Genomic DNA, 14223 nt, shown 5'->3' with positions numbered 1-14223 from the left:
GGTGGCTGCGATGATGGGCTCAAGTATAGCAGGGATTGTGGGGCTGGCACGGGATCGGGCAGTGTTTCGTTCTGCTGTGCATGGCGTCACTATGAGTCGGAAATGACTCGACGGCACTTAACAACAACAACAAACCTGGGGCTATGTATGCATAACTAGATGCTGATTAAAATGGACAAGGTATGATGAGTTATGACACAGATGGCTGCCTGAACCCGACACATACAACACACACACACACTTCATACAATCTAAAGCATGTACAAACTTTACAAGATCTGAATTACCTGTTCCAGAAAATACTGCTACCTTGAAGAACTTGTGTAAGACCTATAAATGGTTTTTCCCCCAACAAATTAGTATAAATCAACCAGTAGCTATCACTTTGAAATACTTCCCAATCTCATCAAAGTCTAAGGGAAAAGTTTATCTTCCTCACAGAGAGTACACAAATGAAAGATCTGAAGGTAAATAGCTGATAAAAACTTCAAACAACTTTTTTTTTAACATAAAAGACATGATTTTCCTTTAAATGTAACTACAATTATTCATTAACAAAGCTAACAGCAAAATACCCTAAATAAACATTAAGGCACCATCCTAATGTAAATTATACAGATATACCTACTATCTTATTTACCTTATGTTGCTATAACAGGAATACTACAAAAAGATGGTTTTAATTAAAAAAAATTATTTTTTCACAGTGTAGAAGGCTGGCAGTCTGAATTCAGGGTGCTAGCTGTAGGGGACGGCTTTGTCTCTATATCAGCACTTGTCTCTTCAGGTTGTTTCCCGGTTTCTTGGAGATGTCCATGTGGCTTGGCGTCAATCTTCCTCCATCTCTGCTTGCTCACTTGCTAGTTGAATTTCTTTCATATCTCACAAGAGATTCACTCAAAATACACCCTACACTGATCCTCACTCATTAGCATAACGATACAATCCATCTCCAAATAGGATTATAACCACAGGCATAAAAGGTAGGATTTACAGCACATATTTTTGCAGGACACAGTTCAATCCATAACACTGGCCTAAACATTTCATTTTAACTAGGTATAATTGAATTAATTTGGTAAATTTGCAGTGAGAACATGAGTTGTATTAAGAGGTATGTGTAGTTTAGTGAGTACAAATTTACCACCAAACTGTCTAAACAACTCTTCAACATAACGTTTTTAATATTTTTTTAAAGTGTAACCACATTTCCAATCCCAATTCCCAATTCCAACTTTTAATCAGTTGAGCCAAATCTGAAAAAAGGATATAATACCAAAAGCAAAACATTTAAGATCACAGTCAACAGGCATCTTTACATTTTAAAACTCTGAAATGTGTTTTACGCATTTGCTAGAATTCAGATATAAATTTCACTTGCAGCTCTTTGAAGAGCCAAATGGTTAAACTGCACACATCTACAAACTATGGACACATCAATCCCAAAACCACCAGCATATCCTATCATTTGAAACAGTGCAATTTTATGCAAATAAAATTAATTTCATATTCATGTACTGTATCTACAATAAATGCTGCCATAGTGGATTATGTTTTATAAGGCAAATATATATGAATGGTTCATTCCCAGTGCACTTAATTTGCAAAATCAACCAGAAATCAAGAGTAACAGATTGCAAGTCTGCAATTTATAAGGCACTTGTGTTCCTCATTTATTTATTTATTTATTTATTTATTTGTAACAGAAAAGCCTGGTGTTCTAGTGTATTCAGTTTAGCTTACATGTGATAAAACAGGTTTGTATCAGGGACTGTGAAGGGTCTGAGATTTTTATCTTGCTTTCCAGCTATTAGCTTAGCCTGCCAGAGTTTTATAGATCCTAGCAGGAGAGGCGAGAACCCTGGGTCAAAGACGAAGGACTTTATTATTACTCCTCGTAGCAGAGTCCCATGGGGCAATGCAGAGCAGCCCAGATGGATGCTGCACCTGCAGTGTTGTCTGTGTCACAGCCAAAGAGTCCCAAGCTTAGGAAATCCCCAATCTTGTAAGGAGAGCTACAAGCAAATCTGCCTAAACTTCGTCTCAGAGGGAGTCTACCCTGATCAAGAAACAAATCTATCTTCTTCCCCAGAGGGAGACACCACCTCTAGCTTCTAAGGCTGATTGCTAGAAAATTTCTTTGATAGTCCAGCACAACAACTGTCACAAGCCACGTAGGAACTCCATGTGGAACTGCCACCCAGCCCCACAGCAGGAGTTTTGTACTATAATCTCTATACTTTCTTAAATGTATTTTTTCTAAAAACAAACGCACGTTACCTAAAAATAAAGGTCTAGTACTAGCTAGAAGAACACTTTTTTTGTAGTGATAAAAATGGACAAAGTTTGATTTTGACAGATAGGAAAAAAAAAAATCCCTTTTGATGGTAGAATTAATAACATTACCACAATACAGCTTATTTACAAAAATAATTTTTAAAACAATCATTTGAACATCTAATAAATAATACAAATAGTCTATATATTCTAAGTAGAATAAAGTCAAAAGGTAGGCAAAAAGACAATACAAAAACTTAGACTAATATTCAGTCTATTGGGTGCTCTACAATGCCAATAAAATCTATGACATTTTTAAAAATCAGACAGTATTCCAGAAGTAACCAAATAGTTTGGTCTTTGGAAAGAGTATTTATCTGGCTATCAGATACAGTTGTTTGAAATTACAAATATGTATTGCCCAAAATAATGAAATAATAAAACTTAATAGCTAAGAAAAAATGTTAACATTTTAATCTAATAAAAAAACAACCAAAGGCTTACAACACAACAGTGAAATATTTCAAAAGGATAAAAGCAAGAATGGCAGGAGGAAGTGAAGGAGGGATGGAAAACATAGTTTCTTCTTTAAAAATTAAAAAGTTTAAGTTTTGCTTCAAGACCCACAAAATTTGATGTAAATTCCTTGATGTACGTAGGCAGTCCCCAGGTTGCAAACATTTGACTTGTTACAACCTGTACTCCTCCTAAAATCTGTTATATTAAAAATTCGAGGTACATATGATGGTTTGTAATAACAAACAGGTGCTACTTTGCAATACACATCAAAACATTATTATCAGTAGTAGAAGTATGTTAAAGATGCTTTGACATCTTTAAAGTATTTCTTTAATGGTTTTTATGCATAGAAAGGTACACTATATACTACATACTAAGACAAACATTTGACTAACTGACATTAGATACGAACCATACCTAACTATTCCAACTTAATGTACAAATGCAACTTAGAAACACACTTAGCAACAGAACTCATTCATAATCCAGGGATTGCCTGTATTGATAAGAAGAAAGAAGGAGGAAGGGGAAAATCAGTGGAAGGATGAGTAGTTATTTTAATACTCAATAAAATTTCTGGACCAAATATTTCTTCATTAGCTTAAGAAGTTGATGGTCATCTTTTATATTTTAAATGGTATATCCTTAAAAATTTTAGAGACTAATAACCTTCATGAAATTTTATTAAGTTTGAGAGGATAATAAAGCTCAAAGAAATCTGGTAAATTTGTGGCCTTCCGGAAAATGTGTTCATCTACTCTGTGAGTGAAGTTACAGGAAATACTCCTAGGCTCCAATATTATCTTTTTAACACCCACCACACTGTTACATAATAACCAAAGTATCATTTGTTGTATTATTTATTTTTTTATTATTTTTAAAGCAATCACTGAGTGCTCTTGGATCATAATTAATAGCAGGCTGCAGATATTCTGGTCATTGCTTTACAGGAAATGCCTGACCTAAAGGTCATCATATTTATTACAAATTGTTCTAACCTCCTAAATATAGAAAATGAAAGGCAATTCCTGTTATTTGTTGAACAATTGTACATAATCATAAAGTTGATGCTCTGTGAACAATATCAATACATTTAGCCAGTAGATATATGGAGCAAACAGGATGACACTGAGGAGTCATCACACAGGATAATAAGCAGCAATATGGGAAATCAGCAAGGGGAGGTACAAAGACTACAGTCTTCAAAGACAGATCTGGTTTGGTTAGCTGCATGACTGAGAAAAACTTCCATTTTGTTTATCTATCTATAAAGTGGTAATAACAATACCAACTTCTTAGGGTCTCTGTGACACTTAAACCAGAAGCTCTGATAGCATAGAGCTTAAAGCATCTCTGACACATGTGGCAGAAACTCAACAAATGTGTTAAATTTGCTTCCCCACCTATTTACATCTGTGCTGATGCTACATTCCAGACTTTGAAATTCAAAAATAATCCTAATTAAGAAAACAGGAAGGAAAAAAATAAAGTATAAGAAATGCCTTTCTTGAAGGTAGCTACTAAATGATTTGAAGCTATCACTCATAGCAGGCAGTTAAATAATGAGTGTCATTCTCCCTCATATGGTGTGGGAAGAATCGCTCCTCAATTGACCATTTTGCAGTCAATTTAGGTTTCTCCAGCTGTATTTCTGGACATCTACCAAAATGTACTGACTCAAGTGTGGCACTCCAAACTGCCCAGTGTAATGGACAAAATAGAATTAATGCTGTCAATATTATTATCATACAGATTAACTGACTTTCTCCCTGGCAGTAGGTAAAGCTATTCAGTTAGTTTCCATTATAGTGTCATTCATTTGGTCAAAAGTCAACAATGTTTAACTGAAAGGCAACTGAGAAAGGCGATCTCCTCCTTTCCCTGTATTTTCAGCAATGTTAATGTGTTGCCCACCTATAAAGATCACATCACCAGTTTTAGGTCTTTAAGTAATAAGTAAAGGCTGTCTCTATGCACTCATTAGCACCATTTTTAATCAACTGCCTGCAGCCAGCCACAAACATGAATACACACATTCATATATTCACATGCATAGATGATGAATAAATTTGGATATTCAGGCAGTCCTTGGGTTACGAACATCTGACTTGTACACAACTCCTACTTGCTTTTTAATGTTATGTAAATTTGTCCTCATTTTGAAATGACTGAACCAACCCCTCAAAAAAAAAAAAAAAAAAAAAAAAAAACCCTACCACCGATTCTCTTCCAACTCTTAGCCACCCCCTTTGGGTTTCCAAGGTGGTAAATCTTTACAGAACTAGATTGCCCAGTCTTACTTCTGCAGAGTGGCTGGTGAGTTTGAACTACCAACCTTCTGGTTAGTAGCCAAATGCCTTAGGCACTACACCACCAGAGCTCCTTGAACCAACTCCTACTCAAAACAAATTCTTCACCACAATCAACTTCACATGCTGCACATGCAGGTTTTAAATCATTGAAAAGGCTTCGAGCCTTTCCTTGTATTCAATGCCATCAAGTCGATCCTGACTCATAGAGACCACCTTTGGGTTTCAGAGGCAATAAACCTTTACAGAAGTAGATTACCCAGTCTTCCTTCTGCATAGTGGCTGGTGGGTCTGAACCACCAACCTTCTGGTTAGCAGTCAAATGTCTTATGCACTATACCACCAGAGTTCCATGCACACACACACACAAGCATGCATGCATGCGCTCAAACACACACACACACACATACAAAAACCACTCCCACTGGAAACCCTATAGGGTTTCCAAGGCTGTAAATCTTTACAAAAGCAGACTGCTTCATCTTTCTTCAGGGGAGCAGCTGGGGGGGTCAAACCACCACCCTTTGGTTAGCAGCTAAATGTCTTAACCACTACACTACAAGAGCTGCTTTCTTGCACTAAAGTAAGGCTAAATAAGAGCTGTATGTACCTGTTCTGACTCACCTACAAATTCTTAAAGATACACTTAGGAATGACCTCATATGCACCCTGGAGACTGCTTATAATTAAAAACGGGAGACCATTAAGAAATTTCCACAATCTGTTTAAGATACCTAAGTGATATAAATGGCATTCTGGACCAGACAAATTGATAGGGGAAAATTAAAAAAAAAAAAGATCAGTGGTTGCATGAGCTGGGGGGTCAAAGAAAAAGACTGAACACAAAGAAGCATGGTCTGTATGTTGATGGTGTTGGTGGTTACATAACTGTTCACGTTTCTCAAAATCCACAGAACTATATACGTTAAAAGGCTATTACTATATATAATTTATACATCAATAAACCTATATTTAACAACAACAACTAATTGGAAAAGGGAAAATAAAGTAGGGGAGCCTATAGTGACACCAAATGCTATAATTTGTTCTCCAATGATACTCCATGAAGCTAAAATGCAGAGTTGTCACAAATCTTTAAAGGAACTTGTGACATTTTGTACGTGAATAAATTCTTGGGCTGAATACCATTAGAGGTCAGAATCAACTGAAATTAGTATTGATTAGGTACTGTCAAATTTCAATTCCACATACTAAAGGAAATGAGATCTACAAGAAAAGCAAAAACTTCATTTTAACTAGGAATTTAAATGTCCGCCTTCTCTTCTCATTAATAAAATTTTTCTTCAAAGCTACAGGTTAAAATATAATCACATAAATATATAGGCAGAATTATTATAATTTAAAAAAAAAAAAGTTGTCACGAAGTCAGTTCTGACTCGTGGGGACCTTATGTGTGTCAGAGTAGCACTGTGCTTCACAGGGTTCTCAAAGGGCAAATTTTTCTAAAATAGTTCACCAGTCCTTTCTTCTGAGAGACTTTTGTGTAGACTCAAACCTCCAACCTTTCGGTTAGTTAAGTGAGCTCTGCAAAAACAGCAAGGAGGCCACATGTCCTGACCTCCTCTAATCCCACAAGAGGAAGTCAGAATTACCATCAATAACCCAAGGCCTATTCCTGCCAGGCCAGACATGCTGCCTCCCTCCAGCCCTTTCACCAACCGTTCCTCCCAAAGCACCCACCACCTCTCCTCTGCGTTCGATAATTCGCTGCAGTGGCCACACAGAGCTCACAGATTATGGGGTTTATTAGGGAAGCACCACAGGCTACAATTCAAGTTCAGGAAAAAAATGCTCAGTCTCTCTCCCAGCCCACCGTCCCTCAGCCAACAGTCTCTCACAGTCTCTTTCCCAGCAGTGCTGGTCCCTCAGTGTCTCACTCAGTGATGTGTGTCTCTTGCGTCTCTTTCCCAGCAACACGTGTCTCAGGAGCCCGTGTCTCTTTCAGCAGCACATCTTCCTCCACCAGCAGTCAGAGAGAGGTCTGCCTCTAGGAGGCCTTCTTTTGAGCCTGGCAGGGTGGTCCAATTAGCCAATCATAGCATCAGAACTCTAAGCACCTGAGAGAGAGTGGGCACTTCCCAGAACATTGTTTTGTGCCACTCCCAACAGAAATACTCCAGGTGGACAACTTCAGCAATCAGGTGCTCCTCAGTTGCTCATAGAAAATCCCACCTTGGAGTTTACAAAGACTTATGGGTAGAAAAGCCACACTAAGTAATTCACTACACTGCAAGCTCTTAATAGTCATTGCCACAACCACACTAACTCTATTATCATAAGAAAACCTAAAAATATTTCCAATCCCCATACTGCTCTACATTTATGGGGGGGGGGGGGATGCATATTCTGTAGCATTTTCTCAATTATTACCTAATTCTTCAGACACACAATTAATGAAATCTCTTATGAGGGAATAAGAATACTTTATTTTGCATAGTGTTTCAGAGTTAAATACCACATCATATATGTTGTATCCTTCAATCTTCACTAAACCATGTTCAATGAAGATTATTTAAAATCAGGAAAGTTGTGCATCAGAGTTGTATCCTTTCACCACACTTACTCAACCTGTATGCTGAGCAAATAATCTAAGAAGCTGCACTAGAAAAAGAGAAGCATGAAGCCAGGATTGGAGGAAGACTCATTAACAACCCGCCATATCCAGATGATACAACCTTGCTTGCTCCAGGTGAAGACGACTTGAAGCACTTCCTGATAAAGATCAAAGACTAGAGCTTTCAGAATGGATTACACCTCAACATAAAGAAAACCAAAATCCTCACAACTGGACTAATAAGCAACATTATGATAAGTGGAGAAAAGATCAAAGTTATCAAGAGATTAATTTTACTTGGATCCACAACCAATGCCCATGGAAGCAGAAGGGAAAAAAAAATCAAACTTTAAAGAAGAATGAAGAAAACCAAAAATGCATGGGAACAATTAGTCCCAGGGACTAGTACACCATGTGATCCTCAGCCAATACAATTATGAGACCAGAAGAACTAGATGGTACCCAGCTACCACTGTCAACCACTCAGATGGGAATCTATGTAGGAGATACTGGATAGAGGGGGATAACAATGTAGAACAAAACTCAAAATCATGGGGGAAAAAAGGGGGCAGGACCAGGTTTGCTGGTCTGATAGAGCCTGGTGGAACTCCTGAGTCTATGGCCCCTAGCTGCCCTTCAGGTCTGGAATTAAATCCACTCCGGTGGCTTCCAGCCAAACAAAAGACAGGTACATGAGCTGAATATTACATTATTAGGTAGATACACTACTTGGAGAGATCAATCATGGGAGAAGAGAAGGGATGTGTATATGCACAGAGAGAGAGCTCAGGGGGCAGGAGTGTATGGGAGGGAAGGACACAGAGAACAGGTGGCTATGGGGAGGAAGTGGGAGGAGAGCTGCTGAATTGTGGGAGATTACAGTAATGTCATGAGGCAAACTGCATGTGAGGGGCTGAATAGAAGATGAATTTACTCTGTAACTTTCACTCAAATCACAATAAAATTGAAAAAGAGAAAAACAAACTTTGCATTGGGCAAATCTGCTCCAAAAGACCTCTTTAAAGCATTCAAAAGTAAAGATGTCATTTTGAGGACTAACATGCATCTGACCCAAGCCATGGTATTTTCAATAACCTTATATGGTATGCAATGGGAGCTCTGGTGGCCTAGTGCCTAAGGCATCTGACTGCTAACCAGAAGGCTGGTGGTTCAAACCTACCAGCCACTCCTCAGAAAGAAGATTGGGCAATCTACTTCCCCAGTGGTATCACCTCAGAAACCCTAGGAGGGGTCGCTATGGTCAGATCTGACTCGATGGCAGTAAATTTGGTTTTTGGTTACGTATATGCAAAAGCTGGACAATGAATAAGGCAGATTGAGTAAGAATTGATGCCTTTGAATTATGATGTTGATGAAGAATACTGAATACAGCATGGACTGTGAGAAGAATGAAAATAATCTGTCTTGGCAGAAGTACAGCCATAAATGTTCCTTGGAAGTGAGGATAGAGAGACTTTGTCTCACATACTTTGGAAATGTTATCAGGAGGGACCAAACCCTGGAGACACACATCCTGCTTGGTAAAGCAGAGGGTCAAAGGAGAAGAAGATGACTATCGATGAGAGGAACTGACACAGTGGCTGCAATAATGGACTCAAAAGCAGCCACAACTGTGAGAATGGTACAGGACTGAGCCATGTTTCCTTCTGTTGTACATCGGGTATCTATGAACCAGAACTGACTTGATGGCACCTAACAACAAACAAGAAGTCCTTCAGTAGGTGAAGAAAGACGTACATACAGTGTGGTAGGTCGTATCAATTACAACTAATGACAACTCCATGATTGTAGAGTAGAACTGCACTCCATAGGGTTTTCAAGGCTGTAACCTTTAGGAAGCAGAAAGACTGGCCTTTCTTTCAAAGGTGCTGCTGGGTTGGTTTGAAACACAAACCTTTATGATGGTAGTTGAGTGCTTAACCATTTATGCCAACCAGGGACTCCAGTGCATCCGTACAATGGATTACTTTCACCAATCCAAAGAAGTGAGCTGTCAAGCTATGAAAAGACACAGAGGAACCTTACATGCAAATTGCTAAATAAAATAAACCTGTCTGAAAAAGCTACATACTGTGTGATTCCAACTATATGACATTCTGGAAAAGTCAAAAAAATATAAACAGTAAAAAAAAAAAAAAAAAAAGATAAGTGGTTGTCAAGAACTCAGGGAAGAGGGGGAAGGAATGAATAGGTAGAACATGGGTGATTTATGGCAGTGAAACTATTCTGTGTGATATCGTACTGATGGAAACATGACAATATTTATTTGTCAAAATTCACAGAACTATGCAACTCAACAAGTTAACTTTAATGTAAGCTATATACTTTGGTTAATAATAATGCATTGATAAGTTAATCAGTTGTAGCAAATGTACCACACAAATGCAAACTATTAATGATAGGAGAAACTGTGCAGGAGCCAAGTGGGTATATAAGAAAGTCTCCGTAATTTGTTGTTGTTGTTGTTAGGTGCCATCGAGTTGGTGCCAATTCACAGGAACCTTATGTAGAACAAAACAGAACACTGCCCAGTCCCACACTGTCCTCACCGTCATTGCTAGGCTTGAGCCTGTTTTTGCAGCGCCTACGTCAATTCACCTCACTGACGGTCATAAGCAGCCCATCCCCAGTTGCACTTTGAGGGCCTTCCAACCTGAGGGGCTCATTTTCCAGCAGTATATCAGACAATGTTCTTCTCCTCTTCAGAAGGTTTGCAGCGGCCAGTTTCTTCAGAAGTAGATCATGCTTCTTCCCCACGTGTCTTAGTCTGAAAGCTCTGCTGAAACCTGTCTACCATGAGTGACCCTGAAAGCTCTGCTGAAACCTGTCTACCATGAGTGACCCTGCTGGTATTTGAAATACCAGTGGCATAACTTCCATCATCACAGCAACACATAAGCCACCACAGTATGACAAAGTGACAAACAAAAAGTAGTCTCTAAATTTACTGTGGGATGGTGCCTAAGGCATTTGACTGCTAACCAGAAGGCTGGTGGTTCAAACCCACCAGTCACTCCTTGGAAGGAAGACTAGGCAATCTACTTCCTTAGAGATCCTGCCTCAGAAACCCAAGGAGGAGTCATTATGAATCAAATCAACTCAATGGCAGTGAGTTTGGTATTTAAAAAAAAAAAACAAAACTCACTGTGCAACTTTTCTGTAAGCCTAAAACTACTCTGAAAAAAAACAGTGTATTGAAAAAGTATGTAGTTTATCATATATGAATTATACCTCAATAAAGTTGACCGGAAAATAAAGTCAATATAAAAGAAATTTTAACTAAAAATAAAAAAAAAATAGTACACAGAAATAAGCTGAAAAGAAGTGAATTAGGCTTATCAAAATGGGAGATAGCATAAATTACACAACTAGACACTAAATTGAGAGTTGAGTTTCTCCTCAACCAAGTCAGAAAGGGAATAATATGGAATTAGAGAAATGTTTTTGCGTTAGATGAATTCAAAGAAGAACCTATCACTTAGTCTTCATAGATGAGGTGTTAGGTAGTAGCTTTAGAAAATATAGAGATATCGAATTAAACATTTTATGCATCATTTCTATTTAAGAAAAAAAAATTAAATGCATAACATTAAGTAATTATTCAATGAAAAAATTTCTACAGCTATTGAGATAATGTGCATTGGGCTTGCTGCTTTCTGACAATATAATACACCACAGGGATAGATAAGAATTGAAGAAAAATCATTTCCCATGTGCCAGGTACTTTATATATGTAATCTTATTTCATCTAACATGCTTAATAAAAGCTTGTTAGATGAAATGAGATTACTGATTTCATGTAGTTAAGTAACACAGCTAATATGTAACTGAAGCAGAATCAGTTCTAGAATCTGTCAAGCTTGAAAATCCTTCTTGTATACTATACATCCACCAACCTAAAGGAGTGGCTTGTCAACACGCCCATTAAACACTCTCTCTCAGATTTCAATTGTCTGAAGAAATCATTGACAAATGCCATGTCATGAGCAATCTGTCCTTATATTCACTGATGTGTGCGCAGAGTACAAACAGCCTATGGTCTAGAGGAAAATAAATTCACTTTAGCCAGCAAGAGGTGCAGGAGTCAGAGCTGCCCTGCTCTGAGACCACAACAGTATTCTCTCTGGTTCTCCCTCCAAAAGAAAACTGATCTTCAGGAAAGAAAAGAATGTGTATTATCAGCCTTAATTCTATTAGAGCCCTTCAGCCAGTTATTGGTTGAATCCCCAAGAGAACTACAACATATAATATGGAAGAGAGAAGCATGATAAAATGACTATCTTGACTATAAAGCATCTGATTTTTAATAAATACTGCATTTTTATAGGTGTGCATAAAATGTGTTAGCTGCAAAATTTATTCTCAATAGCTTAATTAATTGCCTTGTTGGGTGGAGTAATTTAGAATTGTCCATTTACTGAATAGAAAAATCTCTGTTAGTTGAGCTTAGTCAGGCTGTGCTGACAAGCAACCAACTCAGCTGTTTCTTGTGTATCCCAGAAATTCTAGGCATCCTCTAAGTAGGAAACAAACTTTACAGTATTCCTTACAATCTCTCATTTTCTTACAACCTACATTCAATACATCATGAATCCTAGCAGCCCTATCTTCAAAATGTATGCCAAATCTACCAATTCTCTATATCTCTACTGTCCAGATACTACAGTAACCACTTAGATAGTCTAGATGCCTCCACCCTTCATCTCCTACAGCATATTCTATACTGAAGACACACAGGTACTTTTAAATGTAAGTCTGATGTGTCACTCCTTTACTTGAAATCTTCTAAGCCTTCTAAGTTCTTATACCTGTAAGGCCGTACATGAACACACACACATCCCTGAAATCTTCTACCATTTATATAGATAGCATGCTTAGTTCATAATTACTTTCTAACATGGAATCACAAACAGATGAGTAAATTAATGAATACTGTCCTTTGATATATTCTGAGCCATGTATTCTCTTTTCACTCCAATGCTCTTCTTGCAGCACCTGGATAAACTCCAGGCATTCCTCTGCCTTAACATCTTTGCATTTGCTGTTCCCTCTGCCTGGAATTCTTTTTCCCCAGATATCCTAAGTTTCAGCCCCTCAGTTCATTAAATCTTTGCTCAAGCATTCATTCTCATAAGCACCTTATTTTACTGCATCACTCCCTTCCCTTACTTTGTTTTTCTTCTTAGGACCTATCACCATCTAGCATATCATGTTCTGTTTTGTTTTTGGCTGTTTGTTTTTTATTTTTGTTTTGATTGCCAATCTCCCTGTTCTGTGATGTTTTGTCTGTTCATTTCAGTGCTATTTGCCCAAGGCCAAGAGAAGTGTCCGACTCATATGACAATTGAAAAAAAGAGTTGTCAAGTGAATATTCTTGTATGACTCAAATGTAATCAGGACATAAACACAGGAATGCTTATGTTCTTGTTTGTTACCACTGAAATATCCACTACTTCTTCCTCTAATGTTAACAAGTTGCTTAAATGTAAATTTAAAATAAATGATAAATTAGAGAAAAATTCTGTTTTACATGTACTGGAATTTTGTTTATCATAAATGATTTCTGCCTTCCCCAATTTAACAATGTGTTATGCAGATTTCCAAGAAAGTATTACTAGCCTGTGATTTATAAAGATACCATGCTTAGTCGATAATTACTTTGTGACATAGAATCAAAAACAGATGAGATAATTAATGACTACTTTCCATCAATTTATTCTCGCCAAATACCACAAATATGGAAGTCATCCATAAAAAAAGTTTTGTCAAAAGCCTACTTGCTCCTCCTACAAAATATTAAATTAAAAGATCTATCTCAGGTAAGTAGTGCTACTATAACAGAAATACCACGAGTAGATGGCTGTAACAAACAGAAATTTATTCTCTCACGTTTTAGGAGGCTAGAAGTCCAAATTCAGAGAGCCTAAGGAATAGCTTTCTCTGTCAGTCCTATGGGAAGGTCCTTCTGGCCTTTCAACATTTGTAGGCCTGGTATCCCTTGGAGATCTCCATATGTTTTGGCATCAATTTTCCTTTGGGTCTAGGGGATTCTTAGCACAGAGACCCTGGGTCCATAGGAGGCACTCCATCTCCAGATCTTCTTTCTTGTTGACAGTAGGTCCCTCCCCTGCTCACTTCTCTCCTTTTTATCTCTTGTAAGATAAAAGGTAATAGAGAGCACACCCCAGGGAAACTTCCCTTATGTTGGATCAGGGCTGAGACCTGAGAAGGGTACTGCATCTGACCCTAATCCCCTTATAGCTAATTAACTGATCATACCAGATCACATCACAGGGAATGATTACATCATTACAGAATTGCCAGATTACATCATTGCAAAACTGTCAAATCACGACAATCATGGTCTAGACAAGTTTGAGGGACACAATTCAATCCATGACAACATCTAATTTCATGTTTTTTTAGATAAAAGCTTCAAGAGAATTCTAATTGGTTACCAACCAGCAGAACAAATTCTTAGGCATGAGGCAGACAGAAGGAAACAGGGGGTGATAGAACAAG

General features: G+C 37.8%; 1 protein-coding gene across 1 annotated transcript in view; it reads right to left on the bottom strand.

Moving 5' to 3' along the window:
* TRHDE (thyrotropin releasing hormone degrading enzyme) overlaps positions 1-14223 on the bottom strand; it is a 647634-nt gene that overhangs the window by 541176 nt on the left and 92235 nt on the right. The gene's annotated exons all lie outside the window — the stretch shown is intronic.

This window comes from Orycteropus afer, unplaced genomic scaffold (assembly GCF_000298275.1).
Source record: "Orycteropus afer afer isolate SDZICR_OR568_19922 unplaced genomic scaffold, OryAfe1.0 scaffold00339, whole genome shotgun sequence".
Taxonomy (NCBI): Eukaryota; Metazoa; Chordata; class Mammalia; order Tubulidentata; family Orycteropodidae; genus Orycteropus; species Orycteropus afer.
This window is presented reverse-complemented; position numbering and strand designations above follow the sequence as displayed.